The sequence below is a fragment of the Palaemon carinicauda genome, chromosome 42 (assembly GCF_036898095.1).
Source record: "Palaemon carinicauda isolate YSFRI2023 chromosome 42, ASM3689809v2, whole genome shotgun sequence".
In the NCBI taxonomy this organism is placed as follows: domain Eukaryota; kingdom Metazoa; phylum Arthropoda; class Malacostraca; order Decapoda; family Palaemonidae; genus Palaemon; species Palaemon carinicauda.
Genome location: NC_090766.1, coordinates 2,486,860 through 2,514,169, shown reverse-complemented (window position 1 = coordinate 2,514,169; position 27,310 = coordinate 2,486,860). Strand labels below are relative to the sequence as shown.

The window sequence follows — 27,310 nt, the reverse complement described above, 5'->3', positions numbered from 1 at the left end:
AGCTCCTCAACCCTCACTAGCTCCCTTTTACATCCACCTACTCTATATTATTAAGTCTCGGTTTCAGGGTCTTGAAAATTGACACACATCTGAGGCTCGTGAGGAGGATGGTAGGTATATCCTTACCAGGATTCTTGGAAAAGATATAGTATAGGACTATATGACACTAAGGCATTTTAATTTGGGTATTTCTAAATGTCTTTAATTATGAATAAAAACTTATAATGGATATCAATGTTAATATCACTTGTCACAATGCCAGACAACCCTTGAATCAATCAATCAGTCGACTCATATGAGTGGATGATCTCCTTCATTTTCAAATTGATGATTGATGATCTAGCTGCAGGTTAAGAACCACTGATCTAGCACATGTGGGTGTAGTACTTGGAAATGAGGAAGCAGATAGGTTGGCAAAGCAAGCAGAAATTTAATTTTGTTTCAAGCATGATGCTCTTCCATGTAATGATTCATACTCCAATATCAGGAAGTCAATTTTCAAAGAATGACAGCAGTGTTGGTACTGTACGCTGCAAGCTCTAATAAAACTATGGAAGTAAGAAATAATATATTCTTGGAGTTATAGCAGTATTCAGTAATTAGGAAATGGGAAACAACACTGCAGATTATAAATAGGACATCTGTACTCAACTACCTCATGAATATTTGATATCTGGTAATCGCCAGCCATTTAAAGGTCGCTCATGAATGACAGAGGCAAGGGACACTGACATTGCCCTATCAAGGAAGACAATGCCTTAGAGACCGACCATATTACATATGATCAGTGCTCAAGCTCCCTCCACCCAAGCTAGGACCAAGGAGGGCCAGGCAATTGCTACTGATGATTTAGCAGATAGATCTATCATCATCATCATCATCATTTCAGCCTTCAAAAGTCCTTTGTTGGATGTAGGCCTTCCCCAGGTTCTTCCACAGACTTCTATCCCAAGCTATTCTGTGCCACTGTTGCTTATGTTGGTCTAAGTCATCTCGCCAGCAGGTTTTTTGTCTTCCTCGGTTTCTTGTGTATCCTCGGGGTGTCCAGAAGGTTGTTCGTGATGTCCATCTGTTGTCTGTCATCCTGGCAATGTGACCCGCCCAGTTCCATTTGAGCTTGCTAATGGTTTCAAGGATATCCATTAATTTAGTTTTTTCAATATTAAACTTACCCGATAATCATGTAGCTGTCAACTCCGTTGCCCGACAGAATTCTATGGAGGGATACGCCAGCTATCACAATACTAGAAGGGGGTGTATTTACCAGCGCCACCTGTGGCCAGGTACTCAAGTACTTCTTGTTGACACCTCCTCAATTATTCCTCTGTCGTGCTTCCGGCAAGACGTTCTGGGATACGCTTATGTTCTTGGAGTATTTTCACGACTTTGGTGAAGTATTTCTCTTTGATTTCGGCTGTCGCTTTACTGGAAACTTCTATATTAGCTTAGTTAGCTTTTGGAATTAATTTGATTAATTATGGTGGCGTAGAGAGTAATAACTCTCGTTCACCTTTCAATGGCCGACCCTTCCCTTAGACGGAAGTGTTGGTGTCTAGAGAGTATAGACTCTCTTTCTTTATTTTGCTTAACAAAAGTTATAGATTAACTTCCTTTTATTATAAACTTATTAAAATTAATTTTTATATTTGTTTATATTCGACCTTCCTAATAGTAGGCGGTCTTTTCTTGGTACCGAAGTTAATTAACATTGAGCCCGTCATTTCGGTTTTACCTGTTAACATATTATGCTATTTCCGCCACAGAGTTTGAAAGAATTTCTTTGATAGTCTCGTACTGTTTTCAAAGTTGAACTAACGTTTTGTTTTGTCTCTGCAGTTGTTGACGTTCAGAACGTTCAACTTGCACTCTATCGTTACGATAGAGAAGAATGTTCACGGTTTCACGTTGCAGTAAGAGTAACCGTGTCTAGCGTTTTGTTCATTCTTTCTTAACTTAATGGTTTTGATCCTAATAAAGGAACTTTTCAGTTTTTTCCTTTAACAATAATATGTTTTAACGATATATATGATTGGGCTCTTCTCTCAGGTTCTAAGTCAAGAGAGAAAGAGAGAGAGAGAGATAGAGACGGAGGGAGAAAGAGGATAAACGTTTCATTCAAGCCTGCCAGGCGTACGATTTACGTAGCGTTATTGCTCTTCTCCCTAGTCTCTTTAGGGGAAGAAACTAAACGTTTCTAGAGTGATCTAGTGTTTAGTCTCTTTCCAGCCCCTGAATTATCTTTCATTAGATTTTTCTGTTACTTTGTAATTCTGTTTTCGCAATTACTAACTTTTGAAAAAGGATAGAATTGCGTGTTTCAGGTACAAACCACTTAAAGTTTCGAGTTCAGTGAAATAAGTGCAAACAGAAATCAAAGTGATAAGTGATTAGCGCAAAGTATGTCAGTGTTGTGCGTGAGGGTACTTTTGTGCGCGCCAGTCGTCCTCCCAGTCCGGGACCTCTTGCAAGCTCCCAAGCCCAGGGGAGAAGCAATGTCGAAGGGCAGAAGGGTTCAGCAGGCCTTGATCGGCGCACAGAAGTATCCTCGGTGGTTGTGGGCGTGTCTTACCGAGACCGTCACTCCCACCCGCAGACGATTGAGCCCTTATTTTGCTCGTCTGCAGAAGAAATTTAGGGGAGAAAACGCTGGTCTCAGGTCTCAAGACCTTTTAAACGTAAAGTCCAGACCTATGCCAGACGTACGAAGTTAGAGTTCACAGTCATTGGGTTAGCTCTGACTCTCCTCAGTCATCAGTTGAATGCACTCCGCCTAAGCGGAGTAAGGTTCTGCCACAACAGAGCTCGACTGTTAAGGCTTTACCTCAGCCTACTGTAGTTTCTGCCGACCCCAAGTGGACTCTACTACAGTCCATGCAAGCACTGCTTTCGGACTTGATGCGTGAGTGTCGGGCTGAGAGTGTTGCGCATCCGCCTCTGCCTACACTCCCTCCGCCTATGCTCGCTCCGCCTGATCGCAGCTCCACCTGCCAGGCGTACGATGTTGTGGACTCTACCACAGTCCATGCAAGCACAGCTTTCGGACTTGATGCGTGAGTGTCGGGCTGAGAGTGTTGCTCCTCCGCCTCCGCCTACACTCCCTCCGCCTACACTCGCTCCGCCTGATCGCAGTACCACCTGCCAGGCGTACGATGTGGTGGACTCTACTACAGTCCATGCAAGCACAGCTTTCGGACTTGATGCGTGAGTGTCGGGCTGAGAGTGTTGCTCCTCCGCCTCCGCCTACACTCCCTCCGCCTACACTCGCTCCGCCTGATCGCAGTACCACCTGCCAGGCGTACGATGTTGTGGACTCTACTACAGTCCATGCAAGCACAGCTTTCGGACTTGATGCGTGAGTGTCGGGCTGAGAGTGTTGCTCCTCCGCCTCCGCCTACACTCACTCCGACTACGCTCGCTCCGCCTGATCGCAGTATCACCTGCCAGGCGTACGATGTTGAGCCACGTGCTGAGTTTGCTGTTCCCAGTGGTGTTCAGCCTCCGCCTTCCTTAAGGCAACCTTTACAATGGGATCAGGAGGATTATACCTCTCTTCCTCTGCCTCCACTTGCTGTTCCACCAGTATGCAACACTCGGTTGAGGTACAACAACCTCTCCCGTCCATGAGTCAGTCTCCTCAGCTCTTGCTGCAGCGAGCTCAACCCTCCACAAGGCATGCACCACAACACCTTAGCCTTGCGCCTCAGGAGCCTCAGCTTGCGAGACATTTACCTTGTTCTGCGCAGCCTCTTCCTCATCGCGCTCCGCTCACACCACAGGAACTGGAACTTGCTACTCCGCTTCCGCCAACCGCTCAGCAAGCGCAACCCTTGGGTTCAACCACTCATGCTAGGAGTCAGCCTCCTCCACCCATGCGCCTTCCTTCTGCTTGTCTTTTATTCAGCCTTTGCAGACTGAGCCTCAGGTGTTCCCTCAACAGAGTCTTGAAGAGGAAACCACAACTATTGTTGTTCCAGCTCGTTATGACTCTGCTGTTCAGCATACCTTACCTCCATTTTCAAACCATGGCAAAAATATGAATCATGAGTTATGAATGTAAGGTAAACATTATGTTGATTTTTAATCCCCATGCAAACATGCATAAAGCACTCTAGCACTGGTCATGGAATTTCTGAGAAATGTTAAACGCCATGCACACGCTCTGCTTTCCTTACAGCAGGCTCTGCTTACAGCAGGCTCTGCTTACTACATGCTCAGCATACAGCATGCTCTGCATTCAGCATGCTCTGCATACAACATGCTCTGCATACAGCATGCTCTGCATTCAGCATGCTCTGCATACAACATGCTCTACATACAGCATGCTCTGCATACAGCATACTCTGCATTCATCATGCTCTGCATACCTTACCGCATGCTTCTCAGTCACACATCTTGGGTTGTTGCCAACTCACTAGACTGTCAAGCAGTTTCATAACGTTGCCTTCTAGTCTGCTGCTTTTGCACCAGTGAACCCTCACTCAGAGAACTTAGCTTTTCTAGGATAAGGTCCCTGTAGATGAGAAAGTTCTTTTCTCCCTCCTTCTGATATTCCCTTGAGGACTCTGTCATTTGGAGGGAACCTTTAGCTGCATAACCTCTTATGGACTTTTATTTAAGCATAACATGCTTACAGGGAAGGTTATGGTTCCACTCCAGTCGCTAATCCCGTCTGTTACCACACCTTCTCCCATAGACCTTGAGCTGTGTGGCATGACATGCAGTCCAAGCTTAGTCCTTGTTAGAGGATTTTTTGTTTACGGAGTCAATGTGTCACGGGGAAGACGTTCAACAACCAACAGAAGTGACTTGTTGTGACGCAGTGCGGCAACCTCAGCAACCCGTTAAGGAGTTGTCTGTACGACCCAGACAGTCTAGACAGATTCGGGTTGTCACTGTACTTCCTCGCTTGCCCATGATTGACAGTTCACAGACTGTGCAGCAGTATCATGATCTTGTGTCCGGCTCCGTCAGACGACTGGCTTTTAAGAGCTCCCACAAGTCGTCTCTGTCTGGAGATTTTCAAAGGGACTATGGATCTGACCAAGGAACTAGGCCTCCTGGTCAATTTTGAGGAGTCTCAGCTCGTTCCATCCCAGACCATTGTCTCCTTGGGTATGGATCTTCAGAGTCGAGCTTTTCGGACTTTTCCGTCGGCCCCAAGGATCTTCCAAGCCCTAGAATGCATCCAGAGCATGCTGAGAAGGAACCGATGCTCAGTCAGGCAGTGGATGAGTCTAACAGGGACACTTTCATCACTGGCCCTGTTCATCGAGTTAAGGAGACTCCACCTCCGCCCCCTTCAGTATCATCTAACTGCTCACTGGATAAAGGACATGACGCTAGAGACGGTCTCAGTTCCTGTTTCCGAAGAGATGAGGTCTACTCTAACGTGGTGGAAGAACAGCATTCTTCTCAAGGAAGGTCTACCATTGGCTGTTCAGACCCCCGACCACCGTCTCTTCTCGGACGCATCGGACACGGGCTGGGGTGCGACACTGGACGGACAGGAATGCTCGGGAACATGGAATCAGGAGCAAAGAACACTTCACATCAATTGCAAGGAGTTGTTGGCAGTTCATCTGGCCTTGATAAACTTCAAGTCCCTCCAGCTAAACAAGGTGGTGGAGGTGAACTCCGACAACACCACAGCCTTGGCTTACATCTCCAAGCAGGGAGGGACTCATTCGAGGAAGTTGTTCGAGATCGCAAGGGACCTCCTCATTTGGTCAAAAGATCGAAAGCTCACGCTGGTACGAGGCTCATTCAGGGCGATATGAATGTCATGGCAGATCGCCTCAGCCGGAAGGGTCAGGTCATCCCCACAGAGTGGACCCTTCACAAGAATGTTTGCAGCAGACTTTGGGCCCTGTGGGGTCAGCCAACCATAGATCTATTCGCTACCTCGATGACCAAGAGGTTCCTCTTGTATTGTTCTCCGATTCCAGACCCAGCAGCAGTTCACGTGGATGCCTTTCTGCTGGATTGGTCCCATCTCGACCTGTATGCATTCCCGCCGTTCAAGATTGTCAACAGGGTACTTCAGAAGTTCGCCTCTCACAAAGGGACACGGCTGACGTTGGTTGCTCCCCTCTGGCCCGCGAGAGAATGGTTCACCGAGGTACTGCAATGGCTGGTCGACGTTCCCAGGACTCTTCCTCTAAGAGTGGACCTTCTGCGTCTACCTCACGTAAAGAAGGTACACCCAAACCTCCACGCTCTTCGTCTGACTGCCTTCAGACTATCGAAAGACTCTCAAGAGCTAGAGGCTTTTCGAAGGAGGCAGCCAGAGCGATTGCCAGAGCAAGGACGACCTCCACTCTCAGAGTCTATCAGTCTAAATGGGAAGTCTTCCGAAGCTGGTGCAAGGCCAATGCAGTTTCCTCAACCAGTACCACTGTAACCCAGATTGCTGACTTCCTGTTACATCTAAGGAACGTAAGATCCCTATCAGCTCCTACGATCAAGGGTTACAGAAGTATGTTGGCAGCGGTTTTCCGCCACAGAGGCTTGGATCTTTCCTCCAACAAAGATCTACAGGACCTCCTTAGGTCTTTTGAGACCTCAAAGGAACGTCGGTTGTCCACTCCAGGCTGGAATCTAGACGTGGTCCTAAGGTTCCTAATGTCATCAAGATTTGAACCGCTCCAATCAGCCTCTTTTAAGGACCTCACATTAAAAACTCTTTTCCTCGTGTGCTTAGCAACAGCTAAAAGAGTAAGTGAGATCCACGCCTTCAGCAGGAACATAGGTTTCACATCTGAAACGGCTACATGTTCCTTGCAGCTCGGTTTTTTGGCTAAAAACGAGCTTCCTTCCCGTCCTTGGCCTAAGTCGTTCGAGATCCCAAGCCTGTCCAACATGGTGGGGAACGAACTGGAGAGAGTACTTTGCCCAGTTAGAGCTCTTAAGTACTATCTAAGAAGGTCAAAACCATTACGAGGACAATCAGAAGCCTTATGGTGTGCTATCAAGAAGCCTTCTCTACCAATGTCTAAGAACGCAGTTTCTTACTACTGTACATCAGGCTTCTGATTAGAGAAGCAAATTCTCATCTGAAGGAAGAAGACCTTGCTTTGCTGAAGGTAAGGACACATGAAGTGAGAGCTGTGGCTACTTCAGTGGCCTTCAAACAGAACCGTTCTCTGCAGAGTGTTATGGATGCAACCTATTGGAGAAGCAAGTCAGTGTTCGCATCATTCTATCTCAAAGATGTCCAGTCTCTTTACGAGTACTGCTACACCCTGGGACCATTCGTAGCAACGAATGCAGTAGTAGGCGAGGGCTCAGCCACTACATTCCCATAATCCCATAACTTTTTACCTTTCTCTTGAATACTTTTTATGGGTTGTACGGTCGGCTAAGAAGCCTTCCACATCCTTGTTGATTTGGCGGGTGGTCAATTCTTTCTTGAGAAGCGCCGAGGTTAAAGGTTGTGATGAGGTCCTTTAGTATGGGTTACAGCCCTGTATACTTTAGCACCTTTGAGTTGATTCAGCCTCCCAAGAGGAACGCTGCGCTCAGTAAGGAAGACGATCTTATTAAAGGCAGAGTAACGGTTCAAGTCGACTTCCTTACCAGGTACTTATTATTTCATTGTTATTGTGGATAACTGTTTATATGAAATACGGGATACTTAGCTATCCTTTAGTCTTGTACACTGGTTTTTTACCCACCCCCCTGGGTGTGAATCAGCTACATGATTATCGGGTAAGTTTAATATTGAAAAATGTTATTTTTATTAATAAAATAAATTTTTGAATATACTTACCCGATAATCATGATTTAATCGACCCTCCCTTCCTCCCCATAGAGAACCAGTGGACCGAGGAATAATTGAGGAGGTGTCAACAAGAAGTACTTGAGTACCTGGCCACAGGTGGCGCTGGTAAATACACCCCCTTCTAGTATTGTGATAGCTGGCGTATCCCTCCATAGAATTCTGTCGGGCAACGGAGTTGACAGCTACATGATTATCGGGTAAGTATATTCAAAAATTTATTTTATTAATAAAAATAACATTTTTCAATATCAAACTTACCCGATGATCATATAGCTGCATCCCTGCTGCCCGACAGAAAAAACCTACGGGAGGAATACGCCAGCGATCGCTATACAGGTGGGGGTGTACATCAACAGCGCCATCTGTCAAGTAGGTACTCAAGTACTCGATGTCAACAACGAATCAATTTTCCCTCTGTCGTGCCACAGGCAAGACCTACTAAATACGCCGTCCCTAACTGGATTTGTTTTCACAACGATTTGGTGAAGTACACTATTCCAGTTTTGAGCTTTCGCTATGCAGGGGTTTTATCTTCATTTCAAAACTTGAACTCGTTTTGGATAGATTTAATTATGGTGACGAAGAGAGTATGGACTCTCTTTCACTTTTAAATGGCCGACCCTTCCCTTAGACGGAAGTGTTGGTGACGAAGAGAGTATGGACTCTCTTTCACTTTTAATGACCGACCCTTCCCTTAGACGGAAGTGTGTTTAGGTTTTTGGTAATTTTGCTTAACAAGTTATAGATCTATTTATTTTATATCTCTCCGCCTTTATAGGCCTCTTCGATTAACTTTCCATTTATTATAAACTTATAAAAAATTAATTTTTATGTTTGTTTATATGCGACCTTTCCTAATAGTAGGCGGTCCTTACTTGGAACCGAAGTTAATTAACATTGAGCCCGTCATATCGTATTTCCTTTTAAGAATTTATACTCTTTTAAATTTTAATGTTTTTGAAAGAATTTCTTTGATAGTCTCGTACTGTTTTCAAAGTTGAACTAACGTTTTGTTTAGTCTCCGCAGTTGTTGACGTTCAGAACGTTCAACATGCGCTCTATCGTTACGATAGAGAGAGAGAGTATTTCACGGTTTCACGTTGCAGTAAGAGTAAATCGATTCTAGCGTTTCGTTCATTCTTTCTTAGCTTAAATGGTTTTAATTCTAATAAAGGAACTTTTTATTTGGGAAACCTTTCAGTTTTTTCCTTTAACAAATAATATGTTTTAACGATATATAATTGAGCTCTTCTCTCAGGTTCTAAGTCAAGAGAGAGAGAGAGAGAGATAGAGACGGAGGGAGAGAGAGGAGAATAAACGTTTCGTTCAAGCGGGTAACGTTGTTCTCGTTTTTTTTTACTCTTCTCCCTAGTCGCTGTAGGGGAAGAAGGTAAAACGTTTCTAGAGTTTTATTCTTGTTCCCAGGCTTTATGCGGTGAGAGATTTTAAACGTAGTTTATTTGATCTAGTGTTTAGTCTCTTTTCCAGCCACTGAATTCTTTATCTTTCATTATGTTTTTCTGTTGCATTGTAAAACTGTTTTCGCAATTACTACCTTTTAATGAAGGATAGGATTGCGTGTTTCAGGTGCAAATCACTTAAAGTTTCGATTTCAGTGAAATAAGTGCAAACAGAAAATCAAAAGTGATAAAGTGATATGCGCAAAGTGTTACAGTGTTGCGTTCGAGGGTTCGTCTGTTCGTGCCAGTTGTTCACCTAGTCCGATACCTCTTACAAGCTCCCAAGCCCAGGGGAGAAGTAATGTCGAAGGACTTATGGGTTCCACAGGCCTTGATCGACGAACAGACGTTTCCCTCGGTGGTTTCGGGTGTATCTACACACGTTGCCGACGTGATCGCCCCACCCACATAAAGACGAGAGAGCCCATTTATTCCTCGTCTGCGGAAGAGGTTTCTCACAGAAACCATGGACCAAATCTTGCAGCTTTAAGTGCAAGTCGGTCCCTTCCGCGCAAGTCCAACGGCCTAGGTGTAGCCACTGGGTCAGTTCGGACTCGCTGCAGTCATCCGACGACTGCACACCTCCCAAGAGAGGCAAGGTGGTACCGCAACAGGCAGTAACTCCGTCTGTTGCCGCACCAGCTGTTTTAGACCCTCAGTCACAACGGACAGTAGCTCCGTTTGTTGCCGTCTTTGGTAGACCCTAGTGGTCCATGCTGCAGACTATGCAGTCTCAGCTTGCTTCCTTCATGCAGGAGTATCGTGCTGAGAAGGTTGACACTGCACCTGTTAACCTACAACCTGCCACGGTTGTGCGCTCAGCAGATACTGCGGCTGCCAGCTCCCACACTCCACCTGTGAGAGCTCCACCACCGATGCGCAGTCGACCCTGCCAGACGCATGTTCAGGCTGCACCCTCCGTTGACATGCGTGAGCTACCGCATCAGCAGTGGGAAGGTGCTGTCAAGCTGCCGTGTTTTGATGCAATGCGGCATGCTCCGCAACCCACGGCAGTCCCTCCCACGCACCAGCACTCCGCTTTTGTTGTTGCCAGCTCCCACACTCCGACTGCGGAGAAGGTTGACGATGCACCCGTTGGCCTACAGCCTACCACGGTTGTGCGCCCGGCATGGCTGCCTGCTCCCACACTCTTGTTGTGAGAGCTCCTCCACCCATGCGCAGTCGACCCTGCCAGACGTATGCTGACTCCCACAGACACACGGAGCACTCCGTTGCCGTGCGTGAGCTACCACAAGCTGCCGTGTTTTGACACGGTGTGTCAGCCTCCGCAACACACTGTGGTTACCGCCACTCGCCTGCAGCAAACTAGTCAGTCAGGAGTTGAGGCTTCCCCACACAGCTTTGGTTGTTGCCAACTCACAGACTGTCAAACAGTCTCATGACGTTGCCTTCTGGTCTGCTACTAATACACCAGTGCTGTATGTCCTCACGCACCTGTTGTGGTTGACAGTTCAGTTTTTGACAGTTCACAGACTGTCAAGCAGTTTCATAACGTTGCCTTCTGGTCTGCTGCTTATGCACCAGTGAAACCCTCACTGAGATAACCTAGCTTTTCTCGGACATGGTTCCTGTAGATGAGAAAGTGCTGTTCTCCCTCCTTCTGATATTCCCTTGAGGACTCTGTCATTTGGAGAGGAGCCTTAAGCTGCTTAGCCTCCTATGGACTTTAATTAAAGCATAACATGCTTCCAGGGAGGGTAAATGGTTCCGCTTCAGTCGCTAACCCCGTCTGTTGCCACACCTGCTCCCATAGACCTTGGGCTTTGTTGCAAGACATGCAGTCCAAGCTTAGTCCTTGATAGAGGATTTTTTTTACGGAGAAGAACCTTCTTGCCAACAACCTTCCTACCGGTTGGTTGTACGCCCTGTTGACGCTGAGATATCCTACTCACGTCCGCCAGTTGAGATGGTTCCTCCTCCGGTGCGACCCAGTGTGGGTTGCCAGTCGCACGTTGACGTTAAGCGACTCTCGGAGGTGGTTGTGGACGTTCAGTGTGTCACTAGGAAGACGTTCAACAACCAGCAGAGGTGACTTGTTGTGACACAGTGCGGCAACCTCAGCAACCCGATAAGGGGTTGTCTGCACAACCCAGACAGTCTAGACAGTTTCGGGTTGTCGCTGTACTTCCTCGCTTCCCCATGGTTGACAGTTCACAGACTGTGCAGCAGTACCATGATCTTGTGTCCGGCTCCGTCACGCATCCACCAGTGCGACCGGATCCAGCGAGTCAGACGTTGCCCACTCCGTTGCCGTTTCCTCATCAGTTTCGGATGAGGAACCCTCTGATGAGGACATGGCTGAACAAGACGATCAACCCCCAGCCCTGCTATCCATCCAGAAGATGCTGAAGAAGGAACACGGCCCTGTCAGGCTGTGGATGAGTCTGGTTAAGACACTGTCATCCGTGGTTCAATTGGTGTCACTTGGAAGACTACACCTCCGTCCTCTTCGGTTTCATCTAGCTCTTCACTGGAAAAGGACAAGACGCTAGAAGCGGTCTCGATCCCGGTTTCCGGAAGATAAGTCTGGTCTGACTGGATGAAAGGACTTTATCAACCTTTGATAGGGTCTTCCCCTGACTGTTCAGACTCCCAACCACGTTCTCTTCTCAGACGCATCGGACGTAGGCTGGGGTGCGACCTTAGGCGGTAGGGAATGCTCGGGATTATGGAACTCGAGTCAAAGGACAATGCATTTCAACTGCAAGAAGCTTCTGGCAGTACGTCTGACCTGGAAAAGCTTCAGGTCTCTCCTTCAAGGCAAAGTAGTGGAGGTGAACACGGTCAACTACCTGCTTTGATGTACATCTCCTAGCAAGGAGGGACCTACTCTCTGACATGGTACGAGTTCGCAAGTGACCTCCTCTCCTGTTCAACAGGTCTAGACTTTTCACTAGTAACAAGTTTCTTCCAAGGCAACTTGTATGTCTTAGCAGATTGTCTCAGTAGGAAGGGACAATAATTCCAACATATTGGACCCTCCACAAGGATGTATGCAAGAGACTTTGGGTCACCTGGGGCCAGCCAACCATAGATCTCTTCGCAACCTCGATGTCCAAGAGGCTCTCAATACTTTGCTCACCTGTCCCGGACCCAGCAGTAGTTCTTTTAGATGCCTTTCTACTTGATTGGTCTCATCTAGATCTATATGCATTCCCTCCGTTCTAGATTGTCAACAAGGTACTGCAGAAGTTCGCCTCTCACGAAGGGACAAGTGGACGCTAATTGCTTCCCTCTGGCCCGCGAGAGAATAACTTACCGAGGTACTTCGATGGCTAGTAGACGTTCCCAGAACTCTTCCCCTAAGGGTGGACCTGCTACGTCTGCCACGCGTAAAGAAGGTACTCCAAGGCCTCCACGCTCTTCGTCTCACTGCCTTCAGAGTATCGAAAGACTCTCGAGAACTAGAGGTTTTTCGAAGGAGGCAACCAGAGCGATTGCTAGAGCAAGGAGAACATCCACCCTTAGAGTCTACCAATCGAAGTGGGAAATCTTTCGAAACTGGTGCAAGTCAGTATCCGTATCCTCGACCAGTACCTCTGTAACTCAAATAGCTGACTTCCTCTTATATCTGAGGAAAGAGCGATCTCTTTCAGCTCCCACTATCAAGGGTTACAGAAGCATGTTGGCATCAGTCTTCCGTCACAGAGGCTTAGATCTTTCCAACAATAAAGATCTACAGGACCTCCTTAAGTCTTTTGAGACCACGAAGGAGCGTCGTTTGGTTACACCTGGTTGGAATTTAGACGTGGTTCTAAGATTCCTTATGTTAGACAGGTTCGAACCACTTCAATCAGCCTCCCTGAAAGATCTCACCTTTAAGACTCTTTTCCTGATATGCTTAACCACAGCTAAAAGAGTCAGTGAGATTCATGCCTTCAGCAAGAACATCGGATTCTCATCCGAAACGGCTACATGTTCTACACTTGGTTTTCTAGCCAAACACGAGCTGCCTTCTCGGCCTTGACCAATATCGTTCGATATTCCAAACTTATCGTATGGTTGGAAATGAACTAAAAAGAGTATTATGTCCTGTAAGAACTCTTAAGTTCTATTTTAAAACCTTTACGAGGCCCGTCTGAAGCTTTATGGTGTTCAGTTAAGAATTCATCTTTGCCTATGTCAGAGAATTCTTTATCCTATTTTTATCAGACTGTTAATACGAGAAGCTCATTCCCTTCTGAATGAGGAAGACCAAGCTTGGCTGAAGGTAAGGACACACGAAGTTAGAGCTGTCACAACTTCCGTGGCCTTTAAACAAAATAGATCTCTGCAAAATATATTCGACGCAACCTATTGGAAAAGCAAATCAGTGTTCGCGTCTTTTATCTTAAGAATGTCCAGTCTCTTTACGAGAACTGCTACACTCTGGGACCATTCGTAGCAACGAGTGCAGTAGTGGTGGGGGCTCCACCACTACAATTCCCTAATTCCAGAACCTTTTTAATCTTTCTCTTGAAATATTTTTGGGTTGTCCGGAAGGCTAAGAAGCCTTTCGCATCCTACTTGATTTGGCGGGTGGTCAAAATCATTTCTTGAGAAGCGCCTAGATTAAAGGTTTTGATGAGGACCTTTAGTATGGGTTGCAACCCTTCATACTTCAGCTCCTAGGAGTCGCTCAGCATCCTATGAGGATCGCGAGGCTCAGTAAGGAAGACGTACTTAAAAAGGCAGAGTAATTGTTCAAGTCGTCTTCCTTACCAGATACTTATTTATTTTATGCTTGTTATTTTGAATAACTGCTAAAATAAAATACGGAATACTTAGCTCATAATGTCAACTTGTTATGCTGGTCTCTACCCACCCCCCTGGGTGTGAATCAGCTATATGATCATCGGGTAAGTTTGATATTGAAAAATGTTATTTTCCTTAGTAAAATAAATTTTTGAATATACTTACCCGATGATCATAAATTAAAGGACCCACCCTTCCTCCCCAATAGAGAACCAGTGGGACAGAGGAGAAAATTGGTTCTATGTTGACATCGAGTACTTGAGTACCTACTTGACAGATGGCGCTGTTGATGTACACCCCCACCTGTATAGCGATCGCTGGCGTATTCCTCCCGTAGGTTTTTTCTGTCGGGCAGCAGGGATGCAGCTATATGATCATCGGGTAAGTATATTCAAAAATTTATTTTACTAAGGAAAATAACATTTTTGACGTATCCATTTAGCTGTTTTTCTATCCTTCCATGTTAGATTTAGCATAATTCTCTCATGTGCCCTCTGCATTGTTCATAATTTAAGGGAAAGCTTTTTTGTTAGATTCCAAGTTTTGGCCCCATAGGTGACAGTGGGGAGATACACTGATCATAGACTTTACTTTTTAAGATGATAGGAATCTTCTTATTTTTAAACACTGTACTGGCTCTTCCGAACGTTTGCCAACCAAGGGTTATTCTTCTTTTTATTTCGCTCGCTTTACATGCGTCATGTAGAGAGATTCGTTGTCCTAGGTAGATGTAGCGGTCCACTTGCTCAATTTGTTGGTTTTCAATTTCAAGTATGCATTTTCAGTATATTTATTGCTCATGGATGGAGGGTGGTAGTGCCATCCAGTGACGGACGGGATGCTGTGGGGTCATTCGCAGGAGATCGTCTGGGGTGTCTGCTTGGTCATTGAGGAGGTTCTCAAAGTGAGACCTCCACCTGGCCAGGATGCCCTCGCCGTCGGTGATGGTCGTGGCTCCATCCGCGTCCTTCAGGCTGCCCACTGATGACCGTGTGGGACCGAATATTTCCTTTGTTGCTGCATAGAGCTGCGCAAGGCCCTGCAGCGCATGAAGCCCGGCAAAGCCCCAGGGCCAGACAACATCCCGTTGGAGCTCCTCACCCACGGTGGCCCCGGTTTGAGGAACCGTTTGATGCTCCTTATACTGAAAATATGGGAGACCAAGACCCTCCCCAGTGACTTCCACGATGCAAACATCGCTACCATCTTCAAGAAGGGAGACAGGGAGAACTGTAACAACTACCGGGGAATATCACTACTAAGCATCGCGAGTAAGATTTTCGCTCGGATTCTCCTTGACCGCCTCCTTATTCTCGCAGAAGACGTCCTGCCAGAGTCCCAGTGCGGCTTTCGACCTTCCCGCGGGACCATAGACATGATCTTCTGTGCGCGACAACTACAAGAGAAGAGCCTCGAACAACAACAGCCCATAATGTTCATCTTCTGGGATTTGAAAAAGGCCTTCGACAAAGTACCTCGACCTGCCATGTGGGCTGTCCTCAAAAGATATGGCTGCCCACCCGATTTTGTCAAGCTGGTGCGTGCCCTCCATGACGGAATGGTTGGGAGAGTCTGCCACCAGAACTCTCTTTCAGACCCATTCCCCATCAACGGCGGCCTGAAGCAGGGCTGTGTTCTGGCCCCAACGTGTTTCTCGCTATACACCGCAGCAATGCTCAACGAGATTCCCCCACACACACCCTCAGTCGACCTACGTTTCTGCATGGATGGAGGCGCTTTCAACCTCGCCAGACTCCGCGCCAGAACCAAGACCACCTTGTGTGCAGTGCGAGAACTGCAGTATGCTGACGACAATGCCACCCCAGGTCAGACGGCAGAGGACCTGCAGTCGTTAGCTGATGCATACAACTCTGCCTACGAACGTTTTGGGATGCAAGTCAACACAGATAAAACCAAGACCCTCGTCCAACATCCACCAGGACTGATGCTCCCTAACTTCAATATCACAATGAATGACCATCCGTTAGAACAGGTGGACCAGTTCTCCTACCTAACATCAGCTCCCACAAGCAAAAAGGACGTGGAGAACAGGATCAGGGCAGCCCACTCCGCCTTTGGCCGACTCAACTGCCGCGTATTTAACAACCACGCACTGACAATGACCACCAAAATAATGGTGTTCAGGGCAGTAGTCCTCTCCACGCTCCTGTATGCATGTGAAACATGGACGCTATATAGAAACGATATTAAAAACCTAGAACGCTTCCAACAAATGAAACTGAGGCAGATCTTGAAAATCCCCTGGGAGAGCCACACCACCAACATTGAAGTCTTAGAACGTGCCTCGCTGACCAGCGTGGAGGCCACCATCATCCACCACCGCCTCCGCTGGATAGGACACGTGCATAGGATGGATCCATCTAGGCTCCCAAAGAAAATATTCTACGGAGAACTGACCCAGGGCACCAGACCACGAGGAGCCCCGAAAATGCGCTATAAAGATCAACTAAAGCGCACCCTGGCTCTAACTGACATTGATCCTTCCTCATGGGAAGAAACAGCCAGGGACAGGAAAACCTGGAGAAGTACAGTACACCATGGCACCGTGGACTTCGAGGAGAGGAGGAGACAAAATGAGGAGGCTAGGAGGAGAGGAAGGAGAGAGCGATTAGAACAGCCCCGCCCACCACCTACCCTCCCTTGTGAACACTGTCCGCGACTCTTCCACCACAGACTAGGACTTAACAGCCACATCAGGCATAAGCACCCACCCCATAGATAGGAGGCTGATGGCTAACGACAGAACCCAATACTCGGACACGAGTGGGCGCCGACGACGACTATTGCTCATGACTTTGGTCTTTTGGAAGTTCATGTGGAGGCCAGTTGATTTGCTTGCTTCATTTAGCTCGGTGAGCATATGTTGAAGCTCCTCTTTGGTGTGAGCAATGATAATGATGTCATCAGCAAATCTTAGGTGACTTAGATATTCTCCATCTATTTTTATTGCTTTTTCTTGCCAGTTGAGTTATCGGAAAGCTCTCTCCAGGCAGGCAGTAAACAGTTTGGGTGAGCTAGTGTCACCTTGTCTAACTTCTCTCTTGAGTTGGAATGGTTCAGAGTCCTTGTGGAGGCGAATAAATGATGTTCCATGGTCATAGATGTGACAGAGTACATTAATGTAAACTGAGTCAACTCCCTGTTCTTCCAGCGCTGACATGACCTCCTCAGTTTCAACCGAGTCTAATGCTTTGGTGTAATCTACAAGTGCTACTACTAGTGGTATCTTATATTCATTTGTTTTCTCAATGATTTGGTTTACTGTTTGTAAATGGTCAGTTGTGGAGTAGCCTCTTTTAAAGCCCGCTTGTTCCCTTGGCTGATTTTCATCAAGCTTTCCTACAATTCAGTTGGTGATAACTTTGGTGAAAATTTTATAGATAACATTAAGGAGGCTGATTGGCCGTTGGTTGTTCATGTCCCTGGGGTCGTCTTTTTTGTAGAGTAGAATGAGGATAGCTTTATTCCACTCTTCTGGCGTTTTGCTCTTCTTCAGACATTCATTGAATAGTCGCCTCAGTCTGACGTGGATTGGCTCATCAGCATCTGCTATTAGGTCTAACGTGATGTTATCTGGTCCCGGTGTTTTCCCCTTCTTCATTTGCTTGACAGCTAGTCGCACCTCGCCTGCTGTGATCTCTGGTGTTTTCCCCTTCTTCATTTGCTTGACAGCTAGTCACACCTCGCCTGCTGTGATCTCTGGAAAGTGATGAGATAGGTGTTGATTTGCTCTTTCACGAAGATGGTAACGAGGTCTTTCTGAGGAGTAAAGCTTTTGGTAGTACTCTCTTGCTCGCTTAGCTATTCCATCACGGTTGGTTGTAAGGGATCCGTAGTCTTCTAGCACCCCAGTGAATTGCAGCTTCCCTTGGCCGAGTTTTCTTTTTGCTGTTTTAAACCCTCTGCCTTGTTTGATGACATCTTTAATTATTTTTGTTATTCTATTGCGAAGGTCTTCTCGTTGCTTTTTCTGTATAGTTTTGTTTAGTTCTGTTGCTTCAATTTTCTCCCGCATTGTTGATGGGGGCTTGAGATTTCTCCGTTTTTTCATGAGGTTCTTTGTGTCTTCCAAGAATTTGCTGTTGTTAAAGGGTTTTGTGGTATGGAACTTCTTTGCTACTTCTTTCAGGGGGATAATGATGTTATTATTCAAGTTTTCAAGATCAGTTTCATTACTGATTTGGTCTTCTAAATTTTCAAGAATCTCGTAGCGGTTTTTTAACTCTATCTGAAATGTAGATTTGAGAGCTTCAGTTACTTTGATATGTTCTGGTCTTAAGAAGAATAGTGTTTGCCTTTCTTGTTTGGTGTTGATTTGGACATTGCATCTTATCATCCTGTGATCACTGCCTACATTGACTTGGTTCAGGACATCAACATTTTTAACTATGTTTGTCTACCAGTATGTAGTCTATTTCATTACGTGTTTCATGGTTTGGGCTTCGCCATGTCCATCTCTTGTTTCCAGAATGTGTTCATGATCTTGAAGTTATGTGCTGCAGCAAAATTTATCAAGTCATCTCCCCTTTCATTTCTCTCCCCATATCCAAATTTGCCAATGCAATCCTCATTCCCTTTTCCAATTTTAGCATTGAAATCCCCCATTATGATGTTGTAATGAGCTTTGTTTTTATTTAGAGTGGTGTATAGGTCATCATAAAAGTTATTCAGTTCCTCTTGGGATGACAATGATGTGGGAGCATATACCTGTATGATATTTAGTCTGTACCGCTTTGAAATTCTAAGAGTGACACTAGCAACTCTGTCTGATGTGGCTGTGAACTTCTCAATGTTGCTGTGTAAGTTTTTGTTTATGAGAAATCCAACACCATTTTGCCACTGTTGTAAAGCAAGTGTTCGCTTTTAAGCATTTGGATTTTCTCACCTGGTCTTCTCATCACGGAGATTCCGATAATATCCCAATTGATGTTCATAATCTCTGTTACCAGGCTACTCAGGTGTATCTCTTCAGAGAGGGTTCTTACATTGTACGTAGCAATATTAAGCACCGTTTTAGGGTTGGATAGTCGCTTATACAGCACACAGTCCCTACCCAAATTAGACTGTGTGGTTGGGCCTTAATTTAAATCCGATGACCCAACAGGAACGGCTGAATTTTGTCTGTGGTTGTAACTCATTTGAGGAGATTTTCGGCCATACCCTGCCGTGCTGGCCCATGGCGAGTTGGCAGGGGAAGAGATAGCGAGAAGTAAAGTTGATAAGGGATTAAAGAAATGAGGGGACAGTATTAGAAAAAAAAAAACTGACTCCGGACCGAAGGGTCGTCAAAACCCTTTAGATATTGTCTACTTATAATACAGACAATATCCCCTTACGGGGAGATAGATCTATAAGTTCCCCAAAACCTACCATCCTTAGCTCACAAGGATGATGAAGTTGCAGTGACTATAGGAACTAACGAGTTGGAGCGGGACTCGAACCCCAGTCTGGCAATCACCAAGCGAGGTCCCTTTGACAGAGGCATTTGTTTGTTGAATATACAGTAGAAATCAATCTATCTCTTAGGCTTATGGTGAGAATGGCAGGTACAAATTTAACCCTTTTACCCCCAAAGGACGTACTGGTACGTTTCACAAAACCCATCCCTTTACCTCCATGGACGTACCGGTACATCCTTGCAAAAAAATGCTATAAAATTTTTTTTTTCATATTTTTGATATTTTTTTGAAAAAATTCAGGCATTTTCCAAGAGAATGAGACCAACCTGACCTCTCTATGACAAAAATTAAGGCTGTTAGAGCAATTTGAAAAAAAATATACTGCAAAATGTGCTGGGAAAAAAATAACCCCCTGGGGGTTAAGGGTTGGAAATTTCCAAAGAGCCCGGAGGTAAAAGGGTTAATTGAACTCATAAAGAGGATGTATTTCATGACTAGTGGTAATTTTAGATTCATATCAGAAGCTGGTCTTCTACAAATGATTTTATTTTCTGCTTTATGTTAATGGATGCAAGTACTGTATATTGTGTAGCCATGATTTTCTTTATATTATTTCTTAATAATGCTATCAGCTTAAATGAGCTTTGATGTCATGATGCCAGAAAATTTGAAATCAATCAATCAGCCTATTCAGTACATATATTAATGTACTACCATTCCTACCACTTTCATATGAAGATTTAGTACCAAGCTTTACAATTGCCCAAATTGACCGCCTCTACCAGATATACAACCACCATTATTATTATTATTATTATTATTATTATTATTATTATTATTTGCTAAGCTACAATCCTAGTTGGAAAAGCAGGATGCTATAAGCCCAGGGGCTCCAACAGGGAAAATAGCCCAGTGAGGTAAAGAAACAAGGAAAAATCAAATATTTCAAGTACAGTAACAACATTAAAATATAGATATAAACTATAAAAACTTTAACAAAAGAAGAGGAAGAGAAATAAGATAGAATAGTGTGCCCGAGTGTACCCTCAAGCAAGAGAACTCTAACCCATGACAGTGGAAGACCATGGTACAGAGGCTACGGCACTACCCAAGACTAGAGAACAAGGGTTTAATTTTGGAGTGTCCTTCTCCTAGAAGAGCTGCTTACCATAGCTAAAGAGTCTCTTCTACCCTTACCCAAAGGAAAGTGGATACTGAACAATGATAGTGCAGTGACCCCTTTTAATTTGTTACTGACTCGAACTTGTTTTACCCAAGGCTTTTAGGTTAGGTGTATAGGATTTTCATGATGAACAAAAATGTATATACAGTCTTGAAAAAAATATAGTATTTTCAATATTAATCTTACCCGATAATCATGTAGCTGTCAACTCTGTTGCCGACAGAAATCTACGGTCGGGATACGCCAGCGATCGCTATACAGGTGGGGGTGAACACCACAGTGCCATCTGTGGTCAGGTACTCCAGTACTTCTTGTCAACACCACCTCAATTTTTCCTCTGTCGTGCCTCCGGCTAGACCTACATGGATACGCTGTTGATTCTGGAGTTATTGCTCACGATTTGGTGATGTATTTGCTCTAGAGTTTAGCCTTCGCTATTCAGGAAGCTTTATCATTAGCTTAGCAAGTTTTTGGAATTAATTTGATTTAATTTTTGATTTAATTTTGGTGACGAAGAGAGTATGAACTCTCTTTCACTTTTAATGGCCGACCCTTCCCTTATACGGAAGTGTTGGTGTCGAAGAGAGTATAGACTCTCTTTCTTAATTTTGCTTAACAAAAGTTATAGATTTATTTTATATCTCTCCGCCTTTTATAGGCCTCTTCGATTAACTTCCTTTTATTATAAACTTATTAAAATTAATTTTTATATTTGTTTATATTCGACCTTTCTTAATAGTAGGCGGTCTTTTCTTGGAACCGAAGTTAATTAACATTGAGCCCGTCATTTCGTTTTTACCTGTTAACATATTATGCTATTTTAATGTTTTTGAAAGAATTTCTTTGATAGTCTCGTACTGTTTTCAAAGTTGAACTAACGTTTTGTTTTGTCTCTGCAGTTGTTGACGTTCAGAACGTTCAACTTGCGCTCTATCGTTACGATAGAGAGAGAGTATTCACGGTGTCACGTTGCAGTAAGAGTAGAACGATTCTAGCGTTTTGTTCATTCTTTCTTAGCTTAAATGGTTTTAATTCTAATAAAGGAACTTTTTATTTGGGAAATCTTTCAGTTTTTTTCCTTTAACAATAATATGTTTTAACGATATATATAATTGGGCTCATCTCTCAGGTTCTAAGTCAAGAGAGAGAGAGAGAGAGATAGAGAAGGAGGGAGAGAGAGGAGGATAAACGTTTCGTTCAAGCGGGTAACGTTGTTATCGTTTTTGCTCTTCTCCCTAGTCTCTTTAGGGGAAGAAGGTAAACGTTTCTAGAGTTTTATTCTTGTTCTCAGGCTTTATGCGGTGAGAGATTTTAAACGTACTTTATTTGATCTAGTGTTTAGTCTCTTTTCCAGCCACTGAATTATTTATCTTTCATTATGTTTTTCTGTTACATTGTAATACTGTTTTCGCAATTACTAACTTTTAATGAAGGATAGAATTGCGAGTTTCAGGTACAAACCACTTAAAGTTTCGAGTTCAGTGAAATAAGTGCAAACAGAAAATCAAAAGTGATAAAGTGATAAGCGCAAAGTGTTACAGTGTTGCGTTCGAGGGTTCGTCTGTTCGTGCCAGTTGTTCGCCTAGTCTGGGACCTCTTACAAGCTCCCAAGCCCAGGGGAGAAGTAACGTCGAAGGACTTATGGGTTCATCAGGCCTTGATCGACGAACAGACGTTTCCCTCCGTGGTTTCGGGTGTAACCTACTCACGTAGCCGACGTGATCACCCCACCCACACAAAGACGAGAGAGCCCATTTATTCCTCGTCTGCGGAAGAGGTTTCTCGCAGAAACCATGGACCAAATCTTGCAGCTTTTAAGTGCAAGTCGGTCCCTTCCGCGCAAGTCCAACTCCTAGGTGGTGCCATTAGCACTGGGTCAGTTCGGACTTGCTGCAGTACGACAACTGCACACCTCCCAGAGAGGCAAGGTGGTATCGCAACAGGCAGTAACTCCGTCTGTTGCCGCACCAGCTGTTTTAGACCCTCAGTCTCAACGGACAGTAGCTCCGTTTGTTGTTGTCTTTCTTAAACTCTAGTGGTCTATGCTGCAGACAATGCAGTCTCAGCTTGCGGTGTTGATGCAGGAGTTTCAGGCAGAGAAGGTTAGCACACCTCCTCCTGCGAGCGCTCCTCCACCTCTGCGCAGTCCACCCTGCCAGACGTATGATGTTGAGGCTCCTCCTGCCTCCATGCGTGAGCTGCCGCATTGGGAGTTGCCAGGTACCAGCGCTATGCAGCAACCTCCACTTTCCTTGAGGCAGGAGCCTCATGCTATGCGGCAACCGCCTCAACTCTTGAGGCAAGAGCCTCAACTCTTGAGGCAAGAACCTCAACTCTTGAGGCAAGAGCCTCAACTCTTGAGGCAAGAACCTCAACTCTTGAGGCAAGAGCCTCAACTCTTGAGGCAAGAACCTCAACTCTTGAGGCAAGAACCTCAACTCTTGAGGCAAGAACCTCAACTCTTGAGGCAAGAGCCTCAACTCTTGAGGCAAGAACCTCAACTCTTGAGGCAAGAGCCTCAACTCTTGAGGCAAGAACCTCAACTCTTGAGGCAAGAACCTCAACTCTTGAGGCAAGAGCCTCAACTCTTGAGGCAAGAACCTCAACTCTTGAGGCAAGAACCTCAACTCTTGAGGCAAGAGCCTCAACTCTTGAGGCAAGAGCCTCTCTCTGCGCAGCCACCTCCTCAACCCTTGAGGCAGACGCAACTCTTGAGGCAGGAACCTCATGCTATGAGGCAGCCGCCTCAACGCATGCAGCAACCGCATTCTTCACAGCATGAGCCTCTCTCTGCGCAGCTACCTCCTCAACCCTTGAGGCAGACGCAACTCTTGAGGCAGGAACCTCACAGGAGCCTCATGCTATGCGGCATCCTCCTCAAACCATGAGGCAGGAGCCTCATGCTATGCGGCATCCTCCTCAACCCATGAGGCAGGAGCCTCATGCTATGCGGCAACCTCCTCTACCCATGAGGCAGCCTCATGCTATGCGGCATCCTCCTCAACCCATGAGGCAGGAGCCTCATGCTATGCGGCATCCTCCTCAACCCATGAGGCAGGAGTCTCATGCTATGAGGAGCCTCATGCTATGCGGCATCCTCCTCAAACCATGAGGCAGGAGCCTCATGCTATGCGGCAACCGCCTCAACCCATGAGGCAGGAGCCTCATACTATGCGGCATCCTCCTCAACGCATGCGGCATGAGCCTCATCCCTTGCAGCATGAGCCTCATCCCATGCAGCATGAGCCTCATACCATGCAGCATGAGCCTCATCCCATGCAGCATGAGCCTCATCCCATGCAGCATAAGCCGCACGCCATGCAACATGCTCTGCTTACCTTACAGCATGCTCTACATACAGCATGCTCTGCATACAGCATGCTCTGCATACCTTACCGCATGCTCCTCAGTCACACATCTTTGGTTGTTGCCAACTCACTAGACTGTCAAGCAGTTTCATAACGTTGCCTTCTAGTCTGCTGCTTTTGCACCAGTGAAACCCTCACTGAGAGAACTTAGCTTTTCTCGGATATGGTTCCTGTAGATGAGAAAGTGCTATTCTCCCTCCTTCTGATATTCCCTTGAGGACTCTGTCATTTGGAGAGGAGCCTTTAGCTGCTTAGCCTCCTATGGACTTTTATTTAAGCATAACATGCTTCCAGGGAGGGTAATGGTTCCACTTCAGTCGCTAACCCCGTCTGTTACCACACCTGCTCCCATAGACCTTGAGCTTTGTTGCAAGACATGCAGTCCAAGCTTAGTCCTTGTTAGAGGATTTTTTGTTTACGGAGTCAGTGTGTCACTGGGAAGACGTTCAACAACCAGCAGAAGTGACTTGTTGTGACGCAGTGCGGCAACCTCAGCAACCCGATAAGGAGTTGTCTGTACGACCCAGACAGTCTAGACAGCTTCGGGTTGTCGCTGTACTTCCTCGCTTCCCCTTGGTTAACAGTTCACAGACTGTGCAGCAGTACCATGATCTTGTGTCCGGCTCCGTCAGACGACTAGCTTTTAAGAGCTCCCACAAGTCGTCGCTGTCTGGAGATTCTCAGATGGACTATGGATCTGACCAAGGAACTGGGCCTCCTGGTCAATTTTGAGGAGTCCCAGCTCGTCCCATCCCAGACCATTGTCTACCTGGGTATGGATCTTCAGAGTCGAGCTTTTCGGGCTTTTCCGTCGGCCCCAAGGATCTACTAAGCCCTAGATTGCATCCAGAGCATGCTGAGAAGGAACCGATGCTCAGTCAGGTAGTGGATGAGTCTAACAGGGACACTTTCATCGCTGGCCCTGTTCATCGAGTTAGGGAGACGCCACCTCCGCCCCCTTCAGTATCATCTAGCGGCTCACTGGATAAAGGACATGACGCTAGAGACGATCTCAGTTCCTGTTTCCGAAGAGAGGAGGTCTACTCTCACGTGGTGAAAGAACAGCTTTCTTCTCAAGGAAGTCTACCTTTGGCTGTTCAGAAACCCGACCGCCGTCTCTTCTCTGACGCATCAGACACGGGCTGGGGTGCGACTTTGGACGGACAGGAATGCTCGGGAACATGGAATCAGGAGCTAAGGACACTTCACATCTTTTGCAAGGAGCTGTTGGCGGTTCATCTGGCCTTGATAAACTTCAAGTCCCTCCAGCTTAACAAGGTGGTGGAGGTGGACTCTGACAACACCACAGCCTTGGCTTACATCTCCAAGCAGGGAGGTACTCATTCGTGGAAGTTGTTCTAGATCGCAAGGGACCTCCTCATCTGGTTAAAAGATCGAAAGCTCACGCTGGTAACGAGGTTCATTCAGGGCGATATGAATGTCATGGCAGATCGCCTTAGCCGGAAGGGTCAGGTCATCCCCACAGAGTGGACCCTTCACAAGAATGTTTGCAGCAGACTTTGGGCCCTGTGGGGTCAGCCAACCATAGATCTGTTCGCTACCTCGATAACCTAGAGGCTCCCGTTGTATTGTTCTCCGATTCCAGACCCAGCAGCAGTTCACGTGGATGCTTTTCTGCTGGATTGGTCCCATCTCGACCTGTATGCATTCCCGCCGTTCAAGATTGTCAACAGGGTACTTCAGAAGTTCGCCTCTCGCAAAGGGACACGGCTGACGTTGGTTGGCTCCGCTCTGGCCCGCGAGAGAATTGTTCATAGAGGTACTGCAATGGCTGGTCGACATTCCCAGGACTCTTCCTCTAGGAGTGGACCTTCTACGTCTACCTCACGTAAAGAAGGTACATCCAAACCTCCACGCTCTTCGTCTGACTGCCTTCAGACTTTCGAAAGACTCTCAAGAGCTAGGGGCTTTTCGAAGGAGGCAGCCAGAGCGATTGCCAGAGCAAGGAGGACATCCACTCTCAGAGTCTATCAGTCTAAAGGGGAAGTCTTCCGAAGCTGGTACAAGGCCAATGCAGTTTCCTCATCCAGTACCACTGTAACCCAGATTGCTGACTTCCTGTTACATCTAAGGAACGTAAGATCCCTTTCAGCTCCTACGATTAAGGGTTACAGAAGTATGTTGGCAGCGGTTTTCCGCCACAGAGGCTTGGATCTTTCCACCAACAAAGATCTACAGGACCTCCTTAGGTCTTTTGAGACCTCAAAGGAACGTCGGTTGTCCACTCCAGGCTGGAATCTAGACGTGGTCCTAAGGTTCCTTATGTCATCAAGATTTGAACCTCTCCAATCAGCCTCTTTTAAGGACCTCACATTAAAAACTCTTTTCCTCGTGTGCTTGACAACAGCTAAAAGAGTAAGTGAGATCCACGCCTTCAGCAGGAACATAGTTTTCACATCTGAAACGGCTACATGTTCCTTGCAGCTCGGTTTTTTGCTAAAACGAGCTTCCTTCACGTCCTTGGCCTAAGTCGTTCGAGATCCCAAGCCTGTCCAACTTGGTGGGGGACGAACTGGAGAGAGTACTTTGCCCAGTTAGAGCTCTTAGGTACTATCTAAAAAGGTCATAACCTTTACGAGGACAATCAGAAGCCTTATGGTGTGCTATCAAGAAGCCTTCTCTTCCAAGGTCTAAGAACTCAGTTTCTTACCTATTCAGGCTCCTGATTAGGGAAGCACATTCTCATCTGAAGGAAGACCTTGCTTTGCTGAAGGTAAGGACACATGAAGTGAGAGCTGTGGCTACTTCAGTGGCCCTCAAACAGAACCGTTCTCTGCAGAGTGTTATGGATGCAACCTATTGGAGAAGCAAGTCAGTGTTCGCATCATTCTATCTCAAAGATGTCCAGTCTCTTTACGAGAACTGCTACACCCTGGGACCATTCGTAGCAACGAATGCAGTAGTAGGCGGGGGCTCAGCCACTACATTCCCATAATCCCATAACCTTTTTAACCTTTCTCTTGAATACTTTTTATGGGTTGTACGGTCGGCTAAGAAGCCTTCCACATCCTTGTTGATTTGGCGGGTGGTCAATTCTTTCTTGAGAAGCGCCGAGGTTAAAGGTTGTGATGAGGTCCTTTAGTATGGGTTGCAGCCCTTTATACTTCAGCACCTAAGAGTCGTTCAGCATCCTAAGAGGACCGCTACGCTCAGTAAGGAAGACGTACTTAATAAAGGCAGAGTAATGGTTCAAGTCGTCTTCCTTACCAGGTACTTATTTATTTTATGTTATTTTTGAATAACTAATAAAATAAAATACGGGATACTTAGCTTCTTTGTTAACATGTATGCTGGTCTCCACCCACCACCCTGGGTGTGAATCA

General features: G+C 46.0%; 1 protein-coding gene across 1 annotated transcript in view; it reads left to right on the top strand.

Moving 5' to 3' along the window:
* The window catches only part of LOC137632749 (mitochondrial pyruvate carrier 2-like), a 64,391-nt gene that overhangs the window by 33,196 nt on the left and 3,885 nt on the right, over positions 1 to 27,310 (top strand). The window lies entirely within an intron of this gene.